Source organism: Pyxicephalus adspersus, chromosome Z (assembly GCF_032062135.1).
Source record: "Pyxicephalus adspersus chromosome Z, UCB_Pads_2.0, whole genome shotgun sequence".
In the NCBI taxonomy this organism is placed as follows: domain Eukaryota; kingdom Metazoa; phylum Chordata; class Amphibia; order Anura; family Pyxicephalidae; genus Pyxicephalus; species Pyxicephalus adspersus.
This window is the reverse complement of record NC_092871.1, coordinates 25728990-25741156: the sequence shown is the minus strand read 5'-3', so window position 1 is coordinate 25741156 and position 12167 is coordinate 25728990. Positions and strand designations below refer to the sequence as shown.

At 41.9% G+C, this 12167-nt stretch overlaps 1 protein-coding gene across 2 annotated transcripts in view; it reads left to right on the top strand.

The window, feature by feature from the left end:
• The first annotated feature begins 11539 nt into the window (after positions 1-11539).
• RAP2C (RAP2C, member of RAS oncogene family) overlaps positions 11540-12167 on the top strand; it is an 18780-nt gene continuing 18152 nt past the window's right edge. For both annotated transcript variants that reach the window (XR_011923614.1, XM_072431945.1), the window contains exon 1: positions 11540-11691. The gene's annotated coding sequence lies outside the window, so the exon portion shown is untranslated. The remainder of the gene's footprint in view (positions 11692-12167) is intronic.

The following is a 12167-nucleotide window of genomic DNA, read 5'->3' as shown; positions in this document are numbered from 1 at the left end:
TGATTTAGATAACATACTAGGGGTGTATTAAAGCTGTGAATGTGTTCAGACACCAGTATTTTACTCAAGCATAAAGCCTGCCTCCTTCCTGTCCATGCGTTCCCTTAACAGTTGGGGGTCACTCAGTTGAGGGACAGAGTTTCTTTCCCACAACCTATGCTAAAGGGGGGGGGGGGGGGGGTTTAAGCCCATGGCCTCCCTTAAACCCAAGTGCAAACTAATCTATTCTAGTATAACTTTTTTTCTAGAACCAATTTTTCTACCACCTGTTTTATAACTTCACTATTGGTGTATGGAATGGCAAAGTGCTCTGAACAGCCAAAAAATTCAACCAGATCAGGCCTGACATATCCAAATTTTAAAAAAGTATATACATTTCCTAAATTCTGCACCTTAGCTATTAAACTTAGCTATAAAACAGGTAAGGAAAACAATTCCTGGTGCTGGAGCATGTTTATGTGAATCAACGTTAACAAACCAGATGCAGATATAATACAGCGACATTGCTGCCAGCTCAATGCCATTGTTAGGCCAAAAATGAGAATAGACTGCAGTGAATTTCATTGCCTTTTAAAAACACTGCTGATTGAGGCTAAGCAGTCCACGGGAGCTTTCATCAGCCAGCAAATTAGCTGACTAGACATTAATTGACAGATTGGAAGTCTGGGGTAAGTGCAAAAGAGGTTTAATTTACACCAATTCCAACCTTTACAAGACTACTAAATGCTTAAAGCTGAATTTTAATCTGCTAATATTTAACCTTCCCTGGTTCCTCCTTTCTTCCTACATCAGAATGCAAATGATATTATTAGATTAAACCATTCTGTTTCCATTACATAACTTTGTTTAGACCTATTAACATCATCACTTTGTTTCTATGCAATACAAAAAGATATTAGCTGGTGGAAGGGGAGCCCCCGATCACCCACATGGGATGCTGAGCCTCTATTACTGATAGAACTGAAATCCAGCTAGATGATGTTGAATGTCCTTTAGCCAGGAAATTAGGAAGCTCTATTTAACTTGCTGCAAATTTCAATGCACGTTGTCAGAAGCTAGGAGCATGCTGGGAATTAATATTAATCAATGAAATTGTTTTCAGTAGCGAGGAGCCTGTACAACTCTAGAAGATTGAAGCGAAGGATAAAGTTTAGCTTTAAATTATATGTAAACCCAACCAATGTGTAAAATCATTTAAAAATGTTTTTATTATTTTTTTTAATTTCTCAACTTTTATTATAATACCTGTGATTTGCCATGGAGGTCTTTGTGTAGTCACTTGGGTGACAATACTCTGTTCCAGTCTACCAACACATCATTTAAGCTTATAAAGTTGAACAAACATTACATAAGCATAATCCACTGTTGTCAGGTTAAGGAAACCCACCCTCAGAAATGCCATTACACCCATTGCTGGAGGACATGTGGACAAGACATAGCTCCAAAGGTCAGCAATATTGTGGTTCAACAAAATTCCCCAAATTTAAATCCAACCAGAGTTGTTGACTCAACAGTAAGACTATTCCAAAAATAATACAATCCCCCACACTTATCAAGTATGGTATGATAATAATAAATAGAACAACAATATAAAGAACAAAATCAGTTTACACAACATTATACCTGGACTTTTAAACATTCAAAAATCACAAATAAAATTATAATCATATGGATGCATAATGAGTGGTTATACTACCGAAGCAGTGACCAAGTTGCTATTGCGCTACACGTTAAGTGGACATGGGCTCCTGATACACTCCATTGAACTTTATAATGATCCTTATAATGATACTTCCCCAATATTAAGGGTTAGCACAGAGTCCCCTTTTAACCCTCTATCAAATGCTGTATGCCATACAATTGCTGCCCTCTTCAGCTAATCACCACGTTCATTCATCATACACCATAGCACAGGAATGCTGCTGTCATTGGACACAGAATATGTCTATTGAGGTAACCTGTAACGGTTTTAGGCAAAATGGGGGCCTTGACTAATATGAAGTGGGGGGGCTTTTAATACTTCTTCATTTCTTTTGTTGCAGTCTGTGCCCCCACTTTGCGGATTTACCATAATTTCCTGATCAGCCAGGTAAAATGACCTTAATACTGTCAAGTATAACATTGAAAACCTGAAACCTCCAATCTAAAAAAGAAAGATTTTCTTTTACATGAAGCTTTTTGGGTTTTCTTTAACACTGAATATGGGCTGCCATTACTGTCACTATGGAAATAAAGGTGACACTTTATTCCCAAAAGTCTAATTCCATTTTTATAGTATTTCTTCCCCACCTAATACATGGTTTATTCATATTTAGTGCTATGCAGAATCAGTTCCCTTTTAATAGTTAAAGGTAATCCTTCGATTAATGACATGAGACACTTAACCTTTGACACATGTAGGTAACTAGCACTAAACATTCTAGCACAGGTTAAGACATCTGCATCTTTGGGTTGGCTTTTAGGTGAAAAATAGGATAATTGCAAAAAAAATTAATAACGACATGGTGGAGTTAAAGTAAAGCATGAACAGCCCCCATTTTTTTGTGATGCTTGGGAATTGTGCTTCTAACTACTAAAAGATGAGCACAATATTCAGCAAGCTAGTAGATCTGATGAATCTCACTGCTCTGGAATTTGGCCTGGATTTATACTTTTTTCTCCCCTAGGTCATCTAGCTTGTGCTGCCCCCACTTGCCCCAATATCAGCCCTTGACAGACACACCACATACCACCTGTCTCTCTGCACGCTCCTTCTGCTCCATTAATTTAATGTGCCATTCTAGTGCAAGGGTTGTCTGCTGTCCAGGCCTTTCTTTTCTAGCATCATACTTATCTCATCCTTAATTGTACAACCTCCCTCCAAAAATCACAATGCACAAGAGTGTGGAAAAGACTGGAATCCTGCTCAAGATGTGGGTGCATGGGTATTAATAGTGTGTGTGTGTGCTCCCACTACACAGCCAGCTGCCTTGAACAAATGGGGAGATGGGCAGAACAACAGCAGGTGGCTCTTTTCATCGTACAGAAAAGAGAAAGGACTAGTCAGGCAGGACAGAGGAGGCAGATGGGAGCAGTGTCAGAGTGGCACATACCTAGTGAATGCCCAAGGTGATGAAGGTAGCCTATCTGGTTCTAGTGGCCGCAATATTGGTGACAAGGGGGACTGGGTGCAAGGAGACCAATTGAGATACAGAAGCACAAATAAAAAGCAAGTCAAGTAACAGGCAGAAGTCGGCAATATGCTGCCAAGGGAAGTAGAGAATCGTAGGATAGGCAGGTCAAAGAACAAGCCAAGATCATCAACAATTAGACAGGGCCCATATAAAGATAAGAGGAGGGTGATCCAAAGAGCAAGGTCAGGGTAAAATCCCAGTAACTACAGGTGATCAAGAACACAGATCTGATGCATACAGAGCTAAAGACCAGACAGCAAATGGGCAGGGAATGCATTTAAATAGGCTGCCTAGCACCAAATATGTGCTTGTGCACACGTATGCATGCCATCAGTGCAAGCAAGTGCGAACCCAGAGGGGCATGCATAGCTGCGTGAAACAATTGAGTATGTGTACACACACTTCTGCCAGCTTGCACAGGAAACCATGCACATGTGCCCCTATGTAAGGCAGTGTTCCCCTGCTGCCCCTCAGAGGCTACTGCATAGGTGGCCATGTGAGAAATCCAGGCCCTGTCTGCAATAGGCATATAGTTAGACTTGTGGTGAGTGTGATTTGATCTTCTGTTGTTCACTACTTAGGCTAACCCATATAAAAAATTATCATAAATATAAATAAATATAACAAAATACACACGGTGCCAAACTCTATGAAAACATTACGGCCAGAACATCTTTACTATGTAGCAATAGATCACACATATATATAATAAAAAATACCCAACTATAATTGTCAGTGTTGGATATTTGTGGCTATTAAACTATGAGGGGGTTCTCAGCATTCAGAGCCCCCCCCCTGTAATATTTATTATTAATATGCAGTAGAGAATGTTTGCAACCCACTGCTTTTGACTGCTTTGCAAATAGATTCACAAACTCCAGTTAATTCTCAAAATGAAAATATTTACTGGCACAGTATTAGAAATGTCTAGAAGAAAACAGATTTTCATTGCGGCCTCCACCAAGGAATGGTTACCCATCCTACACTGACATCTGCTGACAAGATGTGATGCTGTGTACATTCTCCATTTCTCCCGGAGATCCTCATTCGATGAAGATGTAGTGGTATTTCTACAAATAAAGAACTCTTAATTAAATTTTAGCTCTAGTGGACAATTCCTCACGTTACTTTGGAACGCTCTGCTTCTATTGACTGATGTAGGAGAAGCAGCCTTCTGACTACGATCGATATGTTATTTTGCTGCACGTTATTACAGAAAAACCTTCGCCAAAAAAGAAGAATTAACTGACATTGATTTTGTGCAGTCAATTAGCAGATTAAATATTCATTACCATTAGCAAAGCTACCCTGCATTTAGGACCATAAATCCTATCACCTACTTGTGCAGACAATGAATCTGACTGGGGTGCTTTGTATTATTTACTGTTTGATCCTCAGGTATATAGAATCTGTTTAATAAAAAAGAAAATATACAGCCAATTGCCATGTTTGCCTACAATCCTTGGAAAAGGTGCAATCCCCCCCTTCATAGTAGAAATAGTTTATTTGTATTCATTACACCAACACTAAACTTGTGTCATACTGATTAGTCATTGATTATATGCAAATATTGACTTCTGCTATGATGAAAGAGCTTGATTCACGCCCCAAGCACCTTCCAGGTGACACATTTATTTAAACATTTCAGCATTTACTGTGCTATCCACCCACTTTTTTGGGGGGCTGCAGAACAGGTAGACATACCTGTACAAGACTGTTGTTCACATTTAAATAGCACCTAGTCAACAAATTCACCTCTTTACCCAGTGACATGGTTGCAGCAATATTAATCTAATCTCTACCTGTTCTACTTTGTCCTCATCTGTGCTTAAAATGCTGCTGATCACTCCAGTAATTAGAAGTGGTATAAAAATTCAGCATGTGACTATAGTAATTTAAAAAAAAAAACAGGTTGTGGCACTGGCTTGTCCTGGATACATAAGGCAAGACCTATTGACAAACAGGTAGTTCCCAGGTTACATATGAGATAGGGACTGTATGTTTGTTCTTAAATTGAATTTGTATGTAAGTCGGAACAGGTACATTATTTTAATAAATGCAATTAGGACAGATGTTTGTGTGGTGCAGTGTGGTGTCAGGTACTGTATAAAATCCTCACTGTGAGTTAATCACAAACAAAGCAAAAAAAAATTAATGCATGCAAACCCGACCACCATCAAACCTTGTTTTGCACACAGCAAGCAGGGAAGCCCCGTTTGTATCTAGGAGGCATCCGTAAGTTGGATGTCTTTAACCCGGGGATTACCTGTATATTCTTCAATCCATCCATTATTAGGAATGCTCTCAAATAGTTTAAAACTGTGGTCAGGTTTTCATCTATGTGTTCCAGGTAAAGCTGAATTTGAATCCGAATAAAGTAGCTTAATACATTCCAGGTGCATTAAATCAAATGATATTCAATGATTTGCACTGATAAGCAGTCACTGCCTATGTAGGAAAATCTGTCATTTGCCAGGAGCTGCAGAGAGGAACTCTTGGGGAAGCAGTGATCTCCATGCAGAGGTCTGACACTTTTCTGACAATCTAGACTTACAGCTCTGCAATCAGCAAATCTCACTGATTGGAGAGCTTTGACTCGGCTTGTTAAATCCCTTCAACAGTGATCACTGTTTCCTACAGTCAGCAAGGACCCCAATCTACAACTGCTAGCAGGTAACAGGCTTTATACTTAGACCGTGCCTGAATTAGACTCAGGACTGTAAGATTTTGAAAGCACAAGCAATGTATGGTCATGTAAAAAAGAGTACATCTGCTTTCAATTCTAAGGTTTTATGTATCAGGACGTAATAAAGCATCATCTGGTCTTTAGGAGGTCTTAAGCCGCATACACACGAGCAATAATAGTAGTTGGAAAGGATAGTTCACGATCCTCTCCAAAGACTAGCACTTCTACATACAGCACCGTTCTGCTCTATGCAAAGAGGAGGGGGAGAAAGACGGAGCGGCACCCTGCTTCGTGCTCCCCCCTTTCCTTGCATTAGGATCGTTAGTTGTCCATTATCTGTGGATCTGCCAGGACTGACGTTTGGACGATGGGCGCTGTACACACACCAGATTCTCGCCCGATATCGGCCCTGAGCTGATTTTCGGGCGAGAACCGTTGAACGCGTGTACATAGCAACAAAAAAGCAGAAGCAGTGTGTGATAAATGAAGTACACCCTTCCATCTTCCATAGGAATTAGGAAGGTAAGTAACAGTAAGATGCTGCAGATCAAATGCACTTGATTAATTGATCATCAGCAAATGCGATCACATGCTAGTCTGGAGCATTTTGGTGTGTGTTAACACAATGCTACAAAGGAAAGACATCAGCAATCATGAGTTATAAGACAATTCCCATGCATTATGAAGTTTATAATTCTACACTGAGAAATTTAAGTGGAAAACATTACAGGCAGTGACCAACCTTTGCAGGAGTGGATGTCCTATCAAATTCACCCCAAGGTCCACAAGGCCTAAGTTAGCATGTTAAATGTTAAAGTTCATAACAGTACGCTTTTACAGGTCTCACCTCCTGAATACACACCCACATTTCTCCTGGGAGACTGATCTGGGTCTCACCCTCTCCACAGAAAAAAAAGGAAATGTCCTATATTGGACCCACAAGGCATCCATAAGCAGCAGAATCCAAGAAACTTGTTACAAAGTGATCCCACTGTGGTATCGTACTCCAGGGAAGCTACATCACATTTTCCCAAATGTGTCAGATTGTTGCTGGAGGTGTCAGAAAGAGAAAGGTTCCCTTCTCACATTTTTACATTGTCCCCTTCTGAGAACTTTTTGGATAACAATCAGATCCATAGTCCAACAAATGTCAGACCAACCCATTCCGGATGAACCGGCCTTTTTCCTTTTGCAACACAACTCCTTCCCACTGAAAGCATACAAGACTTCAGTAGTAAGACATCTGATCATTGCTTCTATCTCCTGTAGAGCCACCTGCTGGCAGAGCCCGCGGTTCAGTTATGGTTACACAGGGTTAATGAAATCCACTGCAAGGAGGACCTTAGGTCCTCCATTCGAGGTACTAGCAGAAAAGTAGCCAATACATGGTTTTATTGGTCACAATTTACAACAACTGATGAATACCATGGCTATTTCGCCCAAACCTAACTCACTGGAGCTCTACGCTGCCCGTCCATTTTTACCTTATCTTTGGGAAGTTTCCCATAGGCTTCTCCTACGGGCAGTCCCGCCACTAATGCACCTTGTCCCCCTTCATAACAGTACAATCAGAATAAACCTGAATAAGTATGGCTTGTTTGGAAGGGTTGCCAGGAAAAAGCCTCTTGTCAGTAAAAAAAAAAACATGGCAGAGCAGCTTAGGTTTGCAAAGTTGCATCAGAAAAATACTGGAAACTTCTGTAACAATGTCTTTTAGATAGACAAGACACAAATTGAGATTTCTGGCAATACCGCACAGCACTGCTTTGGTAAAAATCACACACAGCACAATAACCTTCTACCAACTGTCATACACGGTGGTCATGATTTGGGTTTGTTTTGAAGTCACAAGCCCCGAGCACCTTGCAGTTATTGAGTTGACTGAACATGTCGTAGATTTTACACCTGAGGTTAGATTTAAGTAACTGTAGAACCTGTTAAGGACCAGCCTTTTTTTATTATGCCTTGATATGAGCCCTTGTATGTAATACAATTAAAACAGAGAAGAAAGAACAGAGGGTGTTTTTTTGAATGCAACAATAAATTTACAGTCTTCAACAAATACATTTACAAAGTATATCTTGGTCATAGGGCCATATTAGGTCTAATTAGTGAGTAAACATTTGGAGCCTTAGTTGCTCCTTGAGTCCATAAAAGGTCCATCAATCAAGTCACAAACACTTGGGATGATTACCAGAAGCGTTTCCCCCAGTAACGGCTCCCTCAGGGGTATTAAAATGTTTGTGGAGTGGAAAGATGATGTCCCACGAGTGGATGTTAGGTTCATGAAATGGTTCCACCCAAAAAGGGATGAAACCTAAGGGACTACCTTGCCAGCAATAATAATTGAAATAGGTTTACAAATTAAAACAGGAGCTAGGTGCTTGGCTGTCATGTATTGCTTTGTAAACCTACTCATACTACTATCAAGGAGGGTGTACTTTCTTTTTCACATGACTGTATTTAGCTGAATACATTTGTGTTTAGAGCTTTAGAAGATATTGTCCCTCTTCTGTTGTCTTATGGCAGTGGATGAGGGTCCATATATCAGGCCCAAGCTGCAGGCAGGGGTTATAGGCTCTGTAGGGATTTTGGCACCCTCGTCCTATCCAGAACTGAAAATTTTTGAGAAAAGTTGGGCTTAAGTTCTACTTTCATTTACTGAGATGCAGATTTCCATGGCATTTCCACTTACATCATAGTAAAAGTAAGATTAAAATAGGTTGCACGCTGCTTTACATGCAGGACTATATGCCGACATCCCCTGCACCATCTTCCTTATACAGGTAGTCAACGGGTTACATACAAGATACGGACCGTATGTTTGTTCTTAAATTGAATTTGTATGTAAGTCGGAACAGGTACTATATTTTAATAAATGAAATTAGGACAGATGTTTGTCCTAACATATTATTAGGCAGCATGGTGTCAGTTACTGTATAAAATCCTCACTGTGAGCTAATCACAAAGCAAAAAAACTTTATGGAGTCTAGACATTCATTACCACCTGGAGCAAGCTGTGCTTTGATATGCAAAAAGAAACAATTGCAGAGTTTGTCTTGGTCATTAAAGGGTTACAAGAGGCTGCAGAAAGAGCTCACCGCCTAAGATCACCCACAACCTCAGGGGTGTTTAGCAAAAGATTTCTTCTCCAAGTCATGCGAACCACCTGTTCGTATCTAGGAAACTTCCGTATGTTGGATGTCCTTAACCCGGGGACTACCTGTACAGTTCCTAAATGTCAAGAGGTGGCTGCAATAGGGGAACATCTTATGGTAATCACTGACAGTGCTGATCCCATTGAACTCATTGTGGTACCAACCATCTGCTCCATGTAGAACCATGATGGTACCAAACCCGCTGTTTTTTGTATTGGCCAAATACAGTAGTAAACCTGCCATTATTTGGTGGCCCACAAGTGACATTATGGTAAATACAGTCTTTGGAGGGATAATAAAGTTAGGAATGATTGTTTTCCCGTGTTACTCGTTACATCCCAATATCATGGGTAGTATTTGGATTCATTTATGGTCAGCTGTAGGTTAAAGTGAACGTCTCCATTCCCCAAGCAGGTAGATTGAGTGGCTCTTTCACTTCATCCACTGTATCCACTTCAACCCAAATAAAACTGTTGGAGCTTCCTGTGCATTTCAAGGAGAACCGTAATGCGCAAGTACGTAGCGAAAGTTGATCAAGGGCGCATTAAGTAACATAAAGAAGGGTTCTAGGGAGCAACCTGAACCTAATCACTGAATGCACGGCACACATTGGCCACAAATAAACTTTAATCACAGTGCTATATAAATCTCACAGACATTTATCTACCTCAACACAATATATTTTTATATTACACATCTTCCATTAGCTGCATACAGAATACAGATAGTGAAGGAAGAGTTTGGGTATAATGGTCAGCGACTACACAATGATGGGACAATGAAAACTCTGAACAGGTAATGGAAAGAATCCCCAACAATTTCCTAAGGCTAGGTACACAGTGCAATAATTATTGTTAGAAAACAGTTGTTAGAAGAACAACAGATCAATGATTATTCACGATTATTTTGAACGTATAGTGTATGCATCTAAATGCTGTAATGATGCGATTGTTCAAATACTATCCATCAATAATGTACACACACTGGATACGATCGTTTGAATGATGCAAAAAGTGACGTGTACCAGAGAAAGTGTACTGCAGAACAATCCACAATCACTGAACGACCGTACACACAATAGATAGTGAACGATCGTCACCCAATCAGATCGGCTGGGACGGTCGTTTCTTTCCAGCGACATTCCTCATTCATCGTTGGTCTGTAGTTGTTCCCTTTTTTTGTTAACGATTTTTGGACAATCAGTTGTTAATCATTCGTTTTCAACAACAATTTTTGCACGTGTGTGCGTAGCCTTAGACGCAAAAGTTACCCCGATGGTTAAACCCCGTTCTCAGACTCATTGTTCACCTTTACACCCCCTGCACAGTTTGTCTACCCCTCACCTCTGCACACCCTGCTTACCTTCACTGATCACCTCTGGGGTACCTACTCATCTTGTCTACTCATCAGCCCTGACTTACCTACACACCTCATCTGTCCATCACCTCTGGGTTACTAACATACCCCGTCCACCCATTATTATTGTTATACAGTATTTATAAAGCGCCAACATATTACACAGCGCTGTACAAAGTCCATAGTCATGTCATTAACTTTCCCTCAAAGGAGCTCACAATCTCATGTCCCTTCCATAGTCATATGTCTTTATTACAGTCTAAGGACAATTTTGGGGGAAGCCAATAAACTTAACTGCATGTTTTTGGAATGTGGGAGGAAACCCACACAAACACGGGGAGAGCCTGCAAACTCCATGCAGATAGTGCCCTGGCTGAGATTCAAACCTGGGACCTAGCGCTGCAAAGACCAGAGTGCTAACCCCTGAGCCACCATACTGCCCATTACCTATGATTTGCCTAGGCATCGCGTCCACCCATCACTTCTACCCCACCTACACATCTCATCCACAGATCACCTGTAAGCTACCTACATGCCCCCCCTTACCTGTGCACAACCTGCACACCTCCCCCATAGTGGATCAGGTCACCTCTACAGGCTTCATACAGAGAAAGGCAACACAAAGCAGGCCAAACTCTGCCTGACTTCCTATTAACTTTATAAAACAGGAAGTGAAGGAAAATATAGGACAACAGTTTTAACCCTTCCCTGTTCAAAGTAAAAACGTTTGACTTTACATAAACTTTAACCCACACTGATTGTCTTTTACACATCAGATTGTAAGCTCTGTGGGTCAGGGTCCTCTCCGGTGTCACTGGTTGTACTTCTCTATTGTGCAGGTTTGTTATGTGCAATCCCTATTAGTTGTACAGCGCTGTGGCGTATGTTGGTGCTTTATAAAAAAAGTTAACAATGATAATGTGTATTCACCAATATTTTCACCAAAGTGAAAGTGTTTTCTCTATGTCACTTTTATATGGAAATGGGACCCTAGGACTTCTCCATATTCCTAATAACCCCAATGCATTCTCCTGGGGTGTCTCCCCACAATGAGCTCAGGGCTGCCGCTGTTACCATAGCGACCAGTCCTAGTTATCAAGAACACCTCCGGCTTTACGTTCGCTATCGTACACCATGTACTGTGCCTTAGTGTAACACCCAGGACCCAACCTGGCCCACTGCCGGTACCCCCGGCCACACTCCGCCTCCAGCCTCGGCTGACCCGGGCGTGCTTGTCACTTCCGCTGAGCCGCCTCTTCTACTTCCTTCCGGAGCTCCGGACTCGGCGGAGGATCCGGGACCCACCCTGAGAGGAGAGGTGAGCCGTGCGGGGATGACTGACGGGGTGCCGGGCGTCCTGACCGCCATATATACGGGGGGTGTGCAGGAGCCTCATAGGGATGTGTACTGCCTGTATGGGGGCCCCTAGCTGTATTGCCTGCCTGTATAGGGGCCCCTAGCTCTACTGCCTGCCTGTATGGGGGCCCCTACCTGTACTGCCTGCCTGTATGGGGGCCCCTAGCCGTACTGCCTGTATGGGGGCCCCTAGCCGTACTGCCTGTATGGGGGGACCTAGCCGTACTGCCTGACTGTATGGGGGGCCCCTAGCCGTATTGCCTGTCTGTATGGGCCCCCCTAGCTGTACTGCCTGTCTGTATGGGCCCCCCTAGCTGTATTGCCTGTCTGTATGGGGGCCCCTATCTGTACTGCCTGCCTGTATGGGGGCCCCCATCTGTACTGCCTGTCTGTATAGGGGCCCCCATCTGTACTGCCTGCCTGTATGGGGGCCCCCAT